This window comes from Nesoenas mayeri (genome assembly GCF_963082525.1).
Source record: "Nesoenas mayeri genome assembly, chromosome: 6".
Classification (NCBI taxonomy): domain Eukaryota; kingdom Metazoa; phylum Chordata; class Aves; order Columbiformes; family Columbidae; genus Nesoenas; species Nesoenas mayeri.
This window is the reverse complement of record NC_137545.1, coordinates 8,950,442-8,968,278: the sequence shown is the minus strand read 5'-3', so window position 1 is coordinate 8,968,278 and position 17,837 is coordinate 8,950,442. Positions and strand designations below refer to the sequence as shown.

At 44.7% G+C, this 17,837-nt stretch overlaps 1 protein-coding gene across 1 annotated transcript in view; it reads right to left on the bottom strand.

Moving 5' to 3' along the window:
* HDAC4 (histone deacetylase 4) overlaps positions 1–14,509 on the bottom strand; it is a 227,995-nt gene extending 213,486 nt beyond the window's left edge. The window contains 1 exon segment of the mRNA XM_080347184.1: positions 14,408–14,509. The gene's annotated coding sequence lies outside the window, so the exon portion shown is untranslated.
* Positions 14,510–17,837: the final 3,328 nt, after the last annotated feature.

Sequence of the window (17,837 nt, the reverse complement as noted above, 5' to 3'; positions counted from 1 at the left end):
CACTGTAAGGCACCAGCTTCAATTCCATATCCTCAAGGAAGCCTTAGAGCCCCAGCTTAAGTACACAACAATTCCCATTCCGTTAACTTTCTATGACCTAGATTAAAATTTATTTAGCCATTTATGGCTTTACACACTAAACAACATGGACAAAATATTCTTCCTCTTTCAGGGTAGGAGTCAAGTGAAGTAATTCAAACCTGGTTTTGTCCATCTTCAGAATTCTCTCCATTATGAAAACATCGCAGGGTCTTTTATTCACTCTTCTAGATTTTGCACCTTTGCATGCTCCCAAATATCCTCCTGAAAACTCCCCGCTAACATTTTTGGCTATCACACCGGGGGAATTGCTCGGCTTCCAAGGTGAGCTGCCGTGAGCCACCAAAGTTGAATCCCCTTTCGCTTTATCCCCTGATACTTCCAATGCTTCCAAATAAATCAACAGCAAGGAATTCAAGATGCTTCCATAATCTTTGGGTTTGTTGTTTTTAAATATTGATCTGCACAAATCTTCTTTATCATTATGTTCATGGTAACACAAGTTACGTTATGCCAGAGGAAAAATAATAGCCTGATAGCCAACACTGGTAACCACCTTTCTGTAGGAAAACAGTGGCAATGCAAAGAGCTACAGTTCACTACAAAAGACAACTTCTTCGCATTGCAGTCACCTCTGAAAACATACATTTTGGCACCAATTTTCAATTCTAGCAACAGTACGTGGCCGCTTGCAAAGCAAACGTGACTCGCTGTTACCTCAAAGAGTCCTCCAAGGCTGGGGCGGGGGAAGGAGATTGGTAAGAGTTTTTTCCTGCAATGGAATTAGGAGATAAGATCAAGTGAAAAGGAGCAGAGGCTGCTGACGTATCTAGATGCACAGAAGCCAGTAAATACGTAAATACGCAGACATTTTCACCAAAAATGCAAGAATCCACTGCCATTCTGCTAAAATATATTGCATTAAAGCAAGAGATGAATCCAGCATGGAACAATACAGAAGAGTTCTTTTGGCCAAGACAGCTTTACTTCTCATTCAAGGAAATACCAAACAAAGGTTTCTATCAAAAAAAAAATTTGCTTAACTTTGAATAGCACAGTATTTATAATAACTTTGGACATCCACCTTTTAGCAGTCTAATTTGAAAGTACTATAACATAAAACTCTACATAAAGCTGTAAATCACTCTGAAAACACTGCATCAATTACCAGTTACAAACCCTTCCACAAAACAGGAGAGTCTGTTGTCCAGAAGTCACAAACAGCAAATTTCATGCAAGATTTCAGAGAGAGGAGAAAATAAAGGCTACATCCACCATGCATCCCTGAACACAGATATTGCAGAACAAGAACTGAAGTTTCCGTGATTTGATAGCAGATGATAAACTTAGTTGTTAAAAGCTGTTTCAAAAGGCGATACTTGGACACCCATCTGTTGTCCTTGAAGTTTTGAGAGGCAGGCACACCAAGCAGAAACATGTGTATATATATGAAAATATGAACTATATATGAACTATTTATATTTATATGAAATCCATGTATGTGAAATAAATACATACATATAAAAACAACAGAGCCTCTGAATCAGAGACACCAGCTCAAAGGCCAGTGCTGGATATAGCATGGAATGTACATTCTGCAAGCAAGAGCAAAAGCAGCTCTTCCCTGCCATGGCAGGGACCGAACTCGGCTTCAGTAACTTATTTCATTCAACAAGCCTGTTTCTTAAAAGAAGAAAAATAAGTACTCCAACTAGGATATCTGCTTGACAGCCCTTGGCTTTTCTTCTGAGATGAAGTACATGGCGAAGTCAGCAACCTAACAAGCACAGAGAAGTTCAGCAACTACCAGTATCAAAAAATAAGTACATACAAAAGCTAGGAAGATGTAAAAAAACAAAAAAACCCAGACCTTCCCAAGATGAATAAGCTTCCTACATATGGCACAATACAACAGAAACAATTTACTCAGAGATATAAGCGACTGCAGAGATTTAAGCAACCTACAACTGTCCAAAAGCAGGACTTGCAGCCAGCAGCGAGGATTCAGATATTACCACTTGCAGGAAACCATCTCTAGATCTCCCCACACCTGTGGTAAATATAACAGACAGCAATTTAACAGGAGATCACCCAGCAAAACTTGCTGAAGCTCCTGAAGAAGGGTTGCGACAAAGCGATTGCAAAATGCCAGACTGTTGAAAACCTACGGTCAATCCGTGCTCTCTCCATCCCAGGCACTGCACTGGGAACCAGTTCCCGGCTGCCCAGAAAGCAGCCGGTGACAATTCCCTGCGGTCCTTTTCGTTCCTTAGTCCTGCAGCTGCATGAAAACAATCCTACCTTTCCCTATGTTTGCTTGAATTTCACACCCACGCCTCTTGGTTGGCTACAGCGTGTGCCCAGAGCTCAGTTATCTGTATTCAGAGGCTGTGATAATTTAGATTTTCATTGCCGGTGTTAAGAACGAGCCTCAGAGCTATACACTGAGGCCCTGGAATTTAAATATACGATAACACTGTAAATAAAAGGAAACAAATTCCTAAAGGAAAACTGTTTCACATGCCAGATCAGTTCCCAATAGTAACTGTTCAGCTTTGACAAGAGATAAATATTTACAGTCTAGAACAGAGAACACCTTGTGTTGCAATACTAGGAATGCAAGCCTCATCAGTCCCCAGCACACTTAAGAGGTTATTTTGATTTGATTTTTTCAAACAATCTGAGTACTTAGAAGCACACACATTAGTCTGCTCGTTTACACCACCAAAACGAAAAACTGAAGGTAGTCGCACAGAGAAATTGTCAAACATATTGAATCCGGAACAGATTTTCACAAAAGGACACCTCATCCCCCAGGGAATGTAGATAGTTTACAGCAAAAGTCTAAATTATTGCCAAGAATGTGATGCTTGTTTTTTATTTCTGTTATTTAAATACAGCCTAACTTGCTCTTTGAAGTTGCTGTAGCAAATGCAGACACTGAGGATTTTTCTTGCTAGGGTAAAAAGGCAGCAAGGAGGATGAGATGTCCATACAGATCTCTTTGGATTGGGGGGTACCACGCTGGGAATAACCCTCGGCAGAAGGAAGAGAAAGCTCAGGCTCCAGTCTGTTGGGCTATCTCGCAGCTCCCAATCTCCCAGCTTGATCAGCTCCTTCCAGCAAAGGAAAGAATGTGGGGAATGTCATTCATAATGGCACTTGGGAAGACCTAGGAATTGCAAGTATACAATAACTGGATATCCTTCTCATGAGGAGGGCTGATAAGCCCCATGCAAAGAAGATGCTCTAACTTCTGGCATCAGGCAGTCAGGTCTCAAGTTGCGTGAGTTTTCTGCCGTTTTAAATGAGGTAAACACCTAATTAAACATGAACGCAATTTTCCTTATGCTGCCTATGCAGTCCTAACTCCAATTTCCAACAGTCCCTGCACAAGGACAGCCCAGTTTAGCTATCACACTGCAGGAGCATAAAATTCCTCACCCAATTGCTACTTGGGAGTTTATGGCACGTACCCTTTGAAGTGTGGCAGTCCAGCCGCTGGTACACTTACAGAAGAGGTCGATGTCTATCTCGGAGTCTCAGTTTTCTTACTTCCTTCTCCTCTTACAATGGAATTATTACCTAGTGCAAAACTTTCCTGCCTCGACCTCGCTCACGCCACGGTTAGCATTACTACATGATACCATCTCCGCGATCAGCCAAGCGCGCTGCCTTATGTTCTGCGCACGAGTTCTTCATTTGCTCCCCTGCCTTCAGCATCCCTGCACGGCGGTTTATTTTTAGACCAGCATTTTTATAGCAAAGACCAGAAAGCTGCACACTTTCAGCGTCAAACTGAATTCAGCTGAGATTTCTAATACTGTCAATAATTGACCTTAAGGACACTTTAGTTTCACGGTCACAGACAATTGCCCAAAAGTAACTCACACCATTCACCTCTCCATCAAGAGAATGGACTGCACTCTGTTTTTTCAGGCACGTGCAAGCATTCTGCACTGAGAACGGTTTGGTCTTCCCCCATAGAGAGAACACCAGGTATCTTCACATCTACAGTGTCACAAACCAGACACAAGGATCAGACTCATCAGGTACCAACACCACCTATTTCTGTTTACAAAGCAAAATCTAGTAAAGGAAACATCAGCAAAAGATACCCACATATAGCCACAGAGGTGAACAAGACTATGTTACCTGTGTAAATCCACCGAAAACCACCATGGATTACTCATAAAACTGCATAGTAAAAGTCTCTTCGATATTCAACAATTCACAGTGTGCTCATGAACAAGACCCCTAAACAATCATCTTCTTCAAGGTATACTGTAGACAATAATAGAGTTGTTTGCCCTGAAATCACATCAATAAGTACATCAAAATAAGCCTTTTCATCTACTGATCCAGAAGTATCCAACTCTTCTGCACTGTGCCAGGTTTGATCATTTACCCTGTAAAAACTCAGAGCACCATTCTCTGTCAAAAGTTCATCGTTTCTGTGGATCTTCAAGCAAGAAATTCTTTTCCTAACGCTAAGATTTCACTCATGATTACGATTAAGCCCATCATCGAACTGCCCCAGTGTAGTGCAAAGCACCAGCTTCTGTACAGGGATGACAAAAAGCCAATAGAAAGACGAGTGAGTACAGACCCCAGTGAAGCATTCGATACAGAATAAATATCCTGCTGTTCATTTCTCGTCTTCTCCCTCCTCCCTTGACCATGGCTAAAAATCGTATGAGAGGCCGTCTTCACTCAAATGCCTCCTTCAGCCTCCACCAGGTAAGATTTGAGGGAAATAAATAAGTAAACAGAATTTTCTCCCAAGCAAAGTGTTGCCAATAGATTCGAACAGGAAAAATCAATCTTAGATAGAAGCGCACAAAAAAATCCATACAGAAAATAATTTATTTTAGGAGGCTCGTGCACATCAAGGAGGTGAAGAAAAACTGAAATGCAAATGCAGATCACTGTAGCCAATTTCGGTTGCAGTCCACTGGAAGGATCAGTTACTCAGCAGGATATCTAACGCTAGATTCAAACATACCTGACTGCGTGTGGCCTCTTTCATCTTGCCTTCCTTCCCTCTTCATCACAGAATAAAGACAAGACACAAGGTTTTGAGCATATCCACTACCAAACGCACTTGGGCCTTGCTCCATCACACTGCCATCAAATAAGAACAGGAGCAACAGAACTAAACTTGGAGACCTTGAGTTAATTAGTGACAGTAATCTTCCCCTACAGCAGAGGTGAGGTTTACAGAAACCCAGGGGTTGGTTTGTTGACTAACAGCAGAAAACAGCAGCAACAGCCCAGGCTTTCTGCTTCGCACATGGAGCAAGAACGGGCTGTGCTTGGCACCAACCCAGTAAAGATGCTGTCAGCATCGTACGGAGCCGTTTCTTTCACTGTCCCTGAAGATGCTAGAGCAGCACAAACTAAACTCAGAAACTGCATTATCTCCTTGGGAAGGCAGCAGGAAAACTGCACTTTGCAGCTTTTCTGCCCTCTTCAGTTTTATTAGAAGTGCCATCACTCATCTCATCCAACAAGATCCCTGCAAGAAACATGATCTTCAGAGATATTCCAGAAAGATACTTGTGCTCCCTCTTCCCCCAAATGGTCTGAAGAAACAAGCCAGGCTTTCCCCACAGGGTGAATGTCCCACTGTGCTGCAAGAGGCCAACCTGTGTCGGAGTCCTGCAACCTCATTCACACCGTAACTTGGAGAAGTCTCCTCCAGATGCAGCCAAAGCACTGGGTACGGCATTTTTAGGGTTTTTTTACAGAATCACAGAATCGACTGGGTTGGAAAAGACCTCAGAGATCATCGAGTCCAACCCTTGGTCCAACTCTAGTCTGTTTACTAGATCATGGCACTAAGTGCCATGTCCAATCTCACTTTAAAAACCTCCAGGGACGGCGAGTCCACCACCTCCCTGGGCAGCCGTTCCAATGCCTGATCACTCTCTCGGTAAAGAATTTCTTTCGAATATCCAGCCTAAATTTCCCCTGGCAGAGTTGAAGCCCATGGCCCCTTGTCCTATTGCTGACTGCCTGGGAGAAGAGACCAATCCCCACCTGGCTAGAACTGCCCTTCAGGTAGTTATAGAGAGTGATGAGCTCATCTCTAAGCCTCCTCTTCTCCAGACTAAACAACCCCAGCTCCCTCAGCCTCTCCCCATAGGTCTTATGTTCAAGTCCCTTCACCAGTCGTGTTGCTCTTCTCTGGACCCACTCCAGCACTTCAATCTCTTTCCTGAACTGAGGGGCCCAGAACTGAACACAGTACTCCAGGTGTGGCCTCACCAATGCAGAGTACAGGGGAAGGATCACTGCCCTTGTCCTGCTGACCACGCTATTTTTGATACAGGACAGGATACTGTTGGCCTTCTTGGCCACCTGGGCACACTGATTGCTCATGCTGGATGAAGAAGCAACTCTTCGTGTTTGAAGAAACAAGTTTCATATATGGAGTGCTTTAAAATACAATCCAGCCTGCAGGAAAGCTCAGTTTTACCTACAGATTCTCCCCCTAGGACCCCTCTTGCCTGACCATCTGCCCCACAGGTCTTCCCTTTCCACTGGTACTTGGGAATTAAATAATTCCAAATTGCAGTTTGAGCCACTGCATGCAGAGCCAAGGCCAACAGCCCATCTTCCATCTCGTCCCACCTCCTTCCCAACTCGCCAAAATTCACAAATAGCTGCCCCACTGCCACTGTGTTTCCAGGGTGGAGACTCTTCCCTTCTCACTGCCCTGAGCCACCAAGCTCTCAAGGTTAAACTTCACAGACTATTCCATTTTTCAGAATCTTCCTCGTTTTAAAAGTGTTAATAATGCAGGTTTTCTTCGCTTAACACTTTACTTTTGTACACACTATTTGAGCAGAAAAGCAAATATCACTGCTCTACATTTTATATGAACCTGCAGCAAGCAGGCAGGACATTTGTTTTGCTCACTGCAAAAACCACATGTATTCAGGGTTTTAACAGATTCTGGAACAAACACTGACAAAAACTAGATAACTGCAGCTCCCATGGGGAAAAATGTAACTTTCCTAATACTTCGAACAACATTCCCTTTCTGAATGCTTGTTGGCAACAGCATACAACAGAATTAATTCATTGTTTCAGGATGACATTTTGGATCCTTTTCTTGGAGCGACGCACACAAGACAGAAAGTTTTGTCAACACAACGCCAGAACTTGAACGTTTTTCTACTGAACAAATGCAACATAAGCTGTTTTAGCATATTAGGAAAATGCAATAGAGTGGAAGCATGCTAACTGACTAGAGATAACGCTGTGAAAGCTACAGGTTTTTATGGAAATAAAATGAAAACTCAAATGGGAAGGCAAGTTGGAAAAAACAAGGGAAAAGGGGGACAGTGTAATGTGTTCACGTACCTTTAATCCTGAAGAATAAATTTGACTAACTGCTTATTCGGCGTGAAATGCAGACATTAGTGCAGATGCAGGTGTGATGCTGCATCTTCCTACCAGTGTCCTCCCATGCAACCGCAGAGGGGACAAAGCAGCACATCATGCAAGTGTAACACCCCACAAAACCATGCACACCAGTACTAGTGACAGGTCGGTTATGAATAACTGTTATGCCTCAAATTTCAGTGAACACAAATTGTACCAGCAAACTAATGCTGTCGTGCACGTTTGACAAATGGAATTTTATTTTACATAGAACAAGTCGCAGTATAGTAATGTTCACAGAATTTAACAGTAATTAAGTCTTACTGACAGACACCTCATTAAAGCACCAGTTCTTCAGAAAAATTAATAAAATGAATTATTTCCTACATGGGAAATATCAAAATTCTTCAGTATTCATAAAAGATAAATGGAGTTAAGTTCAATTGGATGTCAGTGTTCACTAGAATGAGTGACATGCTTAAAGAGATCATTTAAAACAAGACATTGTTACACTGCTAGTGCCCAATCTGAGATGTTAATCTCCTATACATTATTTTATCCTACGATTGCAAAAAACCAAAACCCTTACAATACAACTCTTCACCCTCCACCTCCTCCCAACACCTCGCTGGTCCTTTCTGCTCCTCAACCAAACCAAATAGCTGTCTCAGAGTAAAAAAATATATAAAAATAACTAAACGTAATCTTGACCAAAGCAGAAAGAGGTTTCTTACTAGACTAAGATCCCATTTTTAAATGGTAGCGTGTTGGTTTTTAGGCAGTTCTTGTGTGAGGAACAAAGGCTGCGCCATTTGATGGGGGCAGATGGCTGAGTGTGCCCGTGACCACAAGTCAACACGCGCTCCTCTGCACTAGTACGCAGCAGTTTGAAGCAGATTTTAATCAAACTTTTCTGAGGTAACGGCCAATAGGAAAACATGAAGGAAAAAAAAAAATGAAGTTGATCAAGATGTGCCCAGTAATGAATGCCATGAAAAAAAAAGGCCTGAATTTTTATAGAGGAAGGCCAAGCTGCAATTCCTCGCAAAGAAAAAACCACAGAAGCTTTCCAAGAGATTTTATAGTTTTTTTCCTAATTGTTCCCTTTTTTCGACATCATTATGCAACCTCTGTGTGTTTTCCTGCTTCTCTACTCCCCTTCTTTTACCCGTTCCCCCTCCCCTCCCAACTTCTTCTACATTTTGTGAGGCAGCTCCTGTAAGACAGCCAGAAACACAGCACATATTTGTCTCTTCTCCTCCTCTCGCTTTAAACTGCCCAAGTCTTTCCGGTGAAGCAGCGTTGCCCAAAATCTGCTTGCTATTCAAGCAGCCCTGGCAATGACAAGCATCACTTCATGAATCATCTGTTATATATTGCCTTATCAACATGGTCCACTGCAGGATAAAGTAAACCTGGCCCACTCCAGGTTTTTTTTGCATAACGCAATCAAAATGCAAGTGGTATTAATTACTAGAACGGCCTGTGAAGTTCCCTCATCCAAGGACTCAAATATAGAGACAACATATGAGACAATCTAAATCAAATCAAAATGCTAAGACACACTTCCTCCCCCACCACACACAACTTTAAATTTTCAGGAGGCTATTTACCCCTTTTTCTGGGTAACAATATCGCCACATTTCTAAATACTAAAGCAGACGGCTTTAATGTTTCGGCTGTTTCTCAGCTTAAACAATTTGAAGTAAAATCGCATATTTTCATGTTGGTTTTTTTTTTCTCCCCTCCCCAGACCTCTGAGATCAGCAAATAAGCTGAAGAGAACCAGGTTCTTTTCATTGCTTGGACCTGGGGAAACTGGAAGCAAACGTAAATGGAAAACAAAAGCTATCCATGAGGTAAGTAGGCTCAAAACTGGAAAGGAATGACAAGACACATCCCGGTCAGCTGCGCCGTCCAGTACAAGTTTTTACAAAAGCACAAACCCAAAGGATTCCAGAAGGAGTCTGATAAAATTTAAACCAAATGGCTGGCCTTGTAGACTAGATAGCAGGATTGAAAAGGATTACAGAAGAGCAATGGGATAACTGGAAACAAGCTGAAGTTAAGCTGGAAGAGCAATGAAGAAGATGACACCATCAAAGAAGGAATCCAGAAGAGTTAAGAATGGTAAATTTTTAATGAATGTCATTACCAGTGTCCAAATAACATGTCCAATTAATATTTCTTTGAGGTTTGTGACGGGCTTTGCCTTTTACAAAAGGCTAGCAAATAAACTATTCTAGTAATATTAGTACGTGCACTCAACCATAGATGAAAGACAAGGAAATATATGGTCCCCAAGGGTTTGAGGCCTTATATTATACATATAGATATATATATACACACACACACAATGCCAAGGAGTGTTTATTTCCAGTAAATACAAATACATCTAACATCAAGGAGCACAGTACAATCACTTCTTTAACTGGAAAGGGACATCAAAGAAATGTTTTAACCCCAAGATGACGTTGGCACAGTTGGGCCATACGCATTCTGATTTCCAAACCCTGAAGAGAACGTCACATTAACACACACTTACGCCACTTAACCCCAACAGCCACATGCTACCCCAGAGAAAATACGAGGACAACCAGTTACTGTGACCTTACAAAGGCACAGCATGGCACAAAAGCATTAGAGGAAAGCTTCAGGCAATCAAAAGTGACAAAAATGAAGACCATAGTCTTTCTGTGGAGCATGCCAAATATTTAGCTGATCGAGAACATAGAACACCCCACATTAAATGGCCAGTCTGCCCTCCTTAAGGTAAGGCTGCACAACAAGTTTTAAGAGACACTCAGTATACCAACTCCTTTTAGCACAAGTTATTTGATAAGCGTATTTGTGAGCAATCCATTGTAAAAGCTCTTGCCTATTCTCAGCTCTGGAAGATGAAAGAAATTTGGCCTAGAATATCTGTCCCTATTATGTACTATATATTTGGTGGCAAGTTTTTGTCTCAACACTTCGTTTTAAATGTGTTTGGGCAAATTCATGTATAGAAAGTCCACAGGTTCCTCAGATTTTAAACATACGAACGATCCCAGAGGGCAAGTTTCAGGCATTGCACCAAGTTTCTGCATCCCGGATACACCTTACGATGGCTTTAAAACTCTATCCTCCTGAAAGCACAAAGCCATTTGAAAGAGAGACTAAGAGGGCAATTTCATCTAAAACCATGGACGCTTGCTTGATTTTAACCTTTATTTTTAACAAGTCCTACTCCTCACCCTTGCAGGTCAACACGTGATTAGGGTTGGAGACTGAGATCAAATCCACCTTTCCAGCTCCTGGGCATCCACCTCTGCCCATGGTAGAATGAGGTGAGAAGAACGAGCACTCACCATGGGAGCAGAAAATTACACTTGCTCAAGCTGCTGCTTTTGAGGGATGTGCAAGCTATCTGCTCACAGTGAAAGCAGAAAAACCAGATGGGTTGGACAGAGCTTCCTTCCAAAACCATCCAGAACCTAACACAGGTCCATGGGACCTGCAAACCTTTCCCAATCCAGACACTCCAAGGGTTCGGGAAGCAGCCTGGAGTTCAGGGCACTGAAGATCTGGGCAAAATGCATTTATTTCTTCAAAACAACCCATGCAATCTAAATATTTCTTAGCAGCTCCTGTTACTAGGTAACACCTTCAGACATTCAACAACCTGCAGGTGTATATAAACACACCTAGTTAAAAAAAATAATAATAATAAAAAACAAACTTATATTAAGTGTGTTGTTGTTTTTCCCTTTTCTACATTAATGGGATGCTGCCTGTGAAACACCATCACAACAAAGCAGAAAGCTGCATCTTGACCAATACAGAGAAACTACTTGTTCGGTTTTATTCTGTTTGCTAGTAAGTCACCACCAAAAGGCAAGCAATAAATGAAACTAATTTCTGCTAAGGAGTTCACCCGTGTCGCACATCAGGACCTTGGTGTTTCCCCACCCTGGGGTGCTGGACGCTCCCTGGGCTTCTCCAGAACTACGCTCTTCTCTAGAATCGCTCTCTCTTGGTGCCAACCACAAGTTCGGTAGCTCAGACCTGCCAGTTTTCTTCTACTTTAGGATAGCCTGTTGGAGATGGCACTGCCTGAACACAGACTGCTCGACAAACATCTCCTCCCGAAGGAATAAAAGCTTTCGTGCCATGCTTCTGCTGCTCCTTCATGCCTCCTTCCCATTCAGTAATGACAAAGTCCTCTGGTATTCTGAGGTAATTTTCAAAATGCATTTCATGCATTTTCTAATCTATTCAACTTTCTAAAGCCAGCTCCTGAAGCGAAACCAAGGAAATCATAAGATAGCAAAGTTAAGTTTTAAAGATTTCAGGATTCTTTTTATCCCTTAAGTTCAGACAACCAAGGGCACAGCTTAATATCAGCAAGGGAAAATCTGTCAGATGCACATGCTAAAACACGCCATCCAAAAACGAAGGAAAGTATATAATCCTGGAAAGCCACGTCTTACACATTTCGCTTTATACAGAAAATCTGCAGTCGCTAAAACTTACTCTAACTGGGTGGCATTTTACATTTCCAAATGTAATTGAGTGAACATGTTGCCATGGTTACAGTAGGATTCTGCAATAACTTTGTTGCCTTGTAATTGCTGTATATTTGTATACCAGCAGCTGAGCTTTCTTAATTCAATGCCCTCTTAACTCTTTCAGAGAGGCTGCGGAGCAACAACAGCAGCTTTTAGGCTGAAAACTCCATAGAGCAGTGGTGGAAACATCAGAAACGATTAAAACTCAGTGCCGCGACAGACTGCATTAAAAAAAAAAGAAACCTTGCCAAGAACCAGATTATTATATAAACTTCAGAGCTCCTTAGCTTTTAAAAATGTTGCCATTGAAAAAAAAAAAAGAGTCCAATTCAGATAATTAACTCCAGGTAGCTTTTGGCAACAACCGAAAGCACTTTGACAGCAGCAAATACAGCGCAAGTCCCATTTATTGACAGTACATAATACCAGTAAATCAAAATGCATTGGCAAGGGGATTATTCACTCAACGGTGAAATTTGCTGTAGCACAGAGGGCCAAAATAATACTTGCTCCATCTTTTCAGGCTCAAATTAGCATTATGAAGACAACAGAATACAGCTGTTGGGGGAAAAAAAAAAAAAAGGCATGAAAGCTGCCTGGATATTCCTTTAGAGAAGAAATAGAAAACACGGGAGAGCATCTATAGCCCGCTCCAGCACCCTGAGCTGCACGCCCCATCCCAGATTTACAGCGATTTTTCACATCCTGAATCCACCCACACCTTTCCAACACAGATCCCACTTCTTAGGAACATTTTTAGAGCTGCAACCCAGCCTGGAATATCAAGCAAGCCTGTAACATGAAATCTGCTCTCATGGCCAGATAACAAGCGTTTGCAGTGACAAGCCTAATTTATGCAAATCTTCCAGAGCAGGCTATTGACAAGCAAACAACCATCAAAAATAAAAACCTTGCAAGATCATGAAACGCCTGCACCAAAACATTACGCAAATGTTTTGAATAAAGGGCAGGTTTACCTCCCTTCAAATGGTTCGCAGCACGGAGCTATAATGTCAAATGATTGTTATGTAAATACATTTGCTTGCTTAAGATGTCACGCTGCGTTCCCCACGCCACAAACACTCAAAAGATAACATTTAAGGAGCCGAGGGATTGCACAGCATCCTTCCTGATAAATTCCTGCAGCAAAACCCACACACAACTGCTCGGCAACACCTCCCTTGGCGCTGCTCCGAACGCGGTATAAGCTAATTTATCGCTGCACAAACCCACACTTCCCACCTCGGAGCGACACACGCACTTTATCCAGCACCAGCTCCCCGGATCGCACATTGTGGGGGCGCAGCCGCTCGGCGGGCACAGCCGGGACTCGGACCTGTCAGTGTCCCCGCAGCGTCACCCCAGGACTTCCGAACAGCGCGGGGATGCTGGGGAGAATCCCCCCTGCTTTTTCCTACTTGCAAAAAATATAAAGCCTTTTTTAAGTTTGTTTTTTTAACGGGGTTGGTGCCCCGGGGGTCGCGGCGACCTCCTCGGCCCAGCCCGGCAGCCGCTGCCCCGCCAGGCAGCCCCGGGAGGTTCGCTCCGGCGGGGCCGCGGGCGGAGTCGGCCCCGACACAAACTTTCCCCAAGTCCCGCGTTATTCCCGGGGCGGGGAGTGGCGGGGGGAGGAAAGAACCGACCCCGAGCCGCGGCCCGCTCGGCGCCGCAGGGCCCCGCCGCGGGCGTCGCCCCCGCCGCAGGGCCGCCCCGCCCGCCCCGGCCAGCGCCCGCGCCCTGCCGCCGCGCCCGGGGCCGGGCCCACGCCCTCGCCGCAGCCCGCGCCCTCGGCCCGGCCGCCGCCCGCGGCACTCACCGCCGCCCGCATCGCTCCCCGCCGAGCCCCGCGCAGCACCGAGGCGGCGGCGCTGCTCGCCGGGGGGGGGGAGGAGCCGCGGCCGACCGGGAGAGGAGGGGCGGGGCGAGGGAGGGGGCGGGGCGTGCGGCAGCGCCGACCCCACCCTCCTCATTCACAAAAACGCGAGCGCGGAACGGGCGGGAGCGCTTGCCATTCACGCCCCGCCCACCCCGCCGCTACGCCCATACCGAGTGATGGTGCGCGGCGGCCCCGCCCCGCTGAGCGCGTCGCCCTATCAGCGTGAGGCAGGAGCCGCCGAGCGGCTCAAATCCACCCGCCACTGCGGCACAAGCGAAGCGGATTGGCTCCGGGAGCTGCCCATCACCTCCCCCCCTCCGGAACCCTCCGCGCTTCACGGTCTGAGTGCAGCGGAAAACAGCCCGGCGGCGCCGGTGCCTTAAAGAGCCCGGCGGCCGGGAGAGGCCCCGCCGCGACTAAAAGCCGGCGGGCGGAAAAGCGCGTGGCCTTAAAGGGGCCGCGCCGCGGCCAGCCGTGCGCAGCGGCGACAGCAGCGCAGCGCTGCCCGGCGGGTGAAGGCGGTGGGGGGAGGGGGGTGCCGCGTACTGACCTGGGTGGCGGCGGGCGCGGCGGAGGAAGCTGCGCGTCGATGGCCCCGGCGCGGACACCGCGGCGCGCGCGCCACCAACGGACTCAGCCCGTGACGGGATCCGCCATCTTGGAATTTTTAGATGGCGAGTCACGTGGTGCGACCATTTTTTCCCCCCGGCCAATCAGGAAGAGCGGGTTATTTATAGCCGCGGCTCCCTTCTTTTTTCTCTCCCACCCCTCCAGCCACGTGGCTCCGCCCACTCAGGCCACGCCCCCGGCCCCGCCCCGCGGCGCGCGGCCCATCGCCCAGGCGACGGCTCGAGGGGTCCGGGCTGTGTCCGCCATGTCTGCGCTGGGCCCGCCCGCCCGCCGTGGGACCCGGAGCGGGGTTCGGAGTGTCCCCGCAGCCCCGGGGACACGGGCGGGCTCAGTCCCGCACCAACAGCTGCACAGGAGCCAGGGCTGGGATGGAGCGTTTGCTCAGCACCGTTCCTTCCCGGCTGGTGTCTGTGTCCTCACCCCAGCGCCGCAAACACCGTGTGTCTGAGGGGCTCCTGGGGCTAGAAAGTCGTGGAAGTGCGACAAGATCCTTTTCCCCTTCCGACCCCCGGGTGCCAGTAGTTTCCTCCACGGCTCCATCTGTAACTACTTAGAGTTGGAAACGTGACGGAAGGAAAAAGTCAAATACAGATCAATTTTCTGTGAGATGTAGCAGAGAGATGACCCTGGCGCTGCATTCCTTTAAAGTCAATTCTTGTCACAAATTTGTGCATTCTTTTGTCTTCTTAGGTAGTTTGACCCAAACTATACTTTTTTTCGTTTTTAATAACGGAGATGAATTGACTAGAAATAGCATAGAAAATGCAGGCTGTAGTAGATACAGTATTTTAATAGAATATAAAACGTTGTCAGTTTTCTGCACCCAAGATCCCACTCCTGAAGTGTTTATTTCTTTTATCCATCAAGTATTGCCTGTAAAAAGTGGCTGCTGAATGCACTGATTTTAATAGCACAGCGATGAATCAAGATATAAAAAATGAAAATGGGAGAGCATAGTTCAGAATATTTCCAAATCTTTGCTTGAATTACGAAGAAAATAAAAAAAAAAGGAATTGTTCAGCATACTCACCCCTACCTGTGTTTTCCTAGCAACCATTCAACATTTAATTGATTTTTCTATTTTCTAAAGAATAACCCTGTTGAATTGTCAAGTCTCCTCTAGCTGCAGTCTCTCCCTTGGCCAAGCCCAGGGCTGGTATGATACTCATTTCACTTGCATTTTGTTGGTTTACCTTTGAGTAGTGCAGCGCCTGAACTGAGAAGTCAACGCTGCAAACGTTGCGTATCATGGGAAGCAAAATATCTCAGCATCTGTATTAGATGGTGCAAGATAGAACGGTGAGGCATCTGATATGCATTAGGAACCGAAAACCATCTCAGGCTTCACTGAAGAGATGCCCAATGCCCAAGAAGAGTCTAAGGCTCAAGTGCCACAACACTAAATACGATATTACTCCCTTTCTTTCGATGATTATTAACCTTTTTTTGAAGGGAAGCTACCACAGTAGTCCTAAAAAGAAAACCCCTTTCCTGTTCAGTTCCATTCTGTCTGAGGTGCAGGTCTCTACACAGCATCCAAACTTCTCCCATCCACGTAGTTCTTGGACTTTGCGTCTGTGGAATCTTTGGCTTGCACAGAGTTGATGGTACCATCTTGGGCTCAGGATTCATGGCCCATTAAAAACAGAGAGACTTCCCACTTGGCTTTCGAGGAGTTTCTTGACATCCTCGACTAAGACAGTAGGAAACATAACATTTCTATTCATAGGCAGCCATCCCAGCACTCTTCTTGTGGCTTTGATTAATTGGCTCTTGCTAAATTGTTTTTAAACTTCCAGATTTTCCTTTTAAAAAAAAAATAAAAATGAACTCCTGTAGTTCAGCCATCTGGATTTACATAAATTCTGAGACCTGATGGGAATTGTTAACAACTTTGTCTCTCCCTCAAAATTTACATATACATGGTAGTATATAAACACTGCTCCTTTTTTTTTTTCCTTCTCTTTTTGACATGACATTTCCATTTGAAAGGGCCACCCACCTAAAAATCTTTGCTATATTGATCTGACCTCCACAGTTGCTTTTTTTCCCGTGCTGTGAACAACATGCTCAGGTCTGGGCAGAGGTCAGAATTACTCTGACAGTTCCATCAGCAGTAGCAGCCCATTAACTTCAGCTTTCCACTCTTTATTTTTAAGAGATTAATTTATTACCATTAATTTACAACAAACTTTCCATTTTGATTATTCTAAGCCTGAACAAAGAGGGAGCACGGCTTGCCTTGGAGAAGGCCTGAAGTTTTGGAATCTTCTCCCTTTAATACGCAGCTAAGAACACGGCTGGCATGAAGAGCACCACTTCTGCATAAAGCTGAAGCCCTTTTTTGTTACGTTTTTAGCTTATATTGGCTTGTGGGCTTGTTCGTTTGTTGCTCTTTGGTCAGTGAGGTTTTAAGTTTCCTTGTATGGTTGCTCTGCTATCTTTCTTCGGGGCCAATTTGTGTGCACATATGTGTGTATAAATAAGCTTCTAAATTACGTTTAAGTGTCAAGAGGCGTATGGGTGTAAGTGCTTTAGGACTAGAAGTTTACTAATGCCAACTGCGTAGCTGACAAGGTGGTAGTTGCACAGTCTACAAGTTCCTTGGTGGATCTGGTGATGGATTATCAGCACTGGACCCACCTGTGGCCCCTCTCCTACACCTCCCATTTTATGGTACAGTTGGGAAATGGTTTGGTCACCAACGTGGGTTACAAATAATGTTTCTCCTAAGTGCAATGCAGCTTCTGAATCCTTAGCTCACAACGCTAAGGATTGAACATTATGCTGAGGACCCATTCTCTTGGCTACAAACTACAGAGGCCGCTTGCCTGGCTCCATCAGTTGCCTCCAATGCCTTCTGCATTGCTGAAGTAGTTTTAAAAGAGGAAACAAGAGCAGAAAATCGTGCCTTAAAAGTTGCCATGGAGCGTAAAAGTTTTATCTTCAACACTTGATTGATGCAGTACTAGTGGTTGTGGGTGTGAATACGCATATCTATTAATATCCAGTCTAGGCTAACCTGTGCATAATGACAGAGAATTAAACCTTGTCATTGTTCATGTAAATTAGAGCTCAGATTAACAACAAAAAGTATCCTTTCTATATGTTAAATCCAACTGTATATAGCATAGTCTGTTTTTACTGTAATTGAAGGTGAAAAGTTTACTCAAAAGCCATTTGAAGTAAAAAAAAAAAACCACCAACCAAAAAAAAACCAAACCACTTGACAGAGCTAATTCATAAAGACTTAAATAAAATGCAATTACAGAACTTCCCGCCTACATCCATCTCATCTTTAGCTGAACTCTATGTCTTGTTTGTCAGAAATGGTTCCATTTGTTAATGTT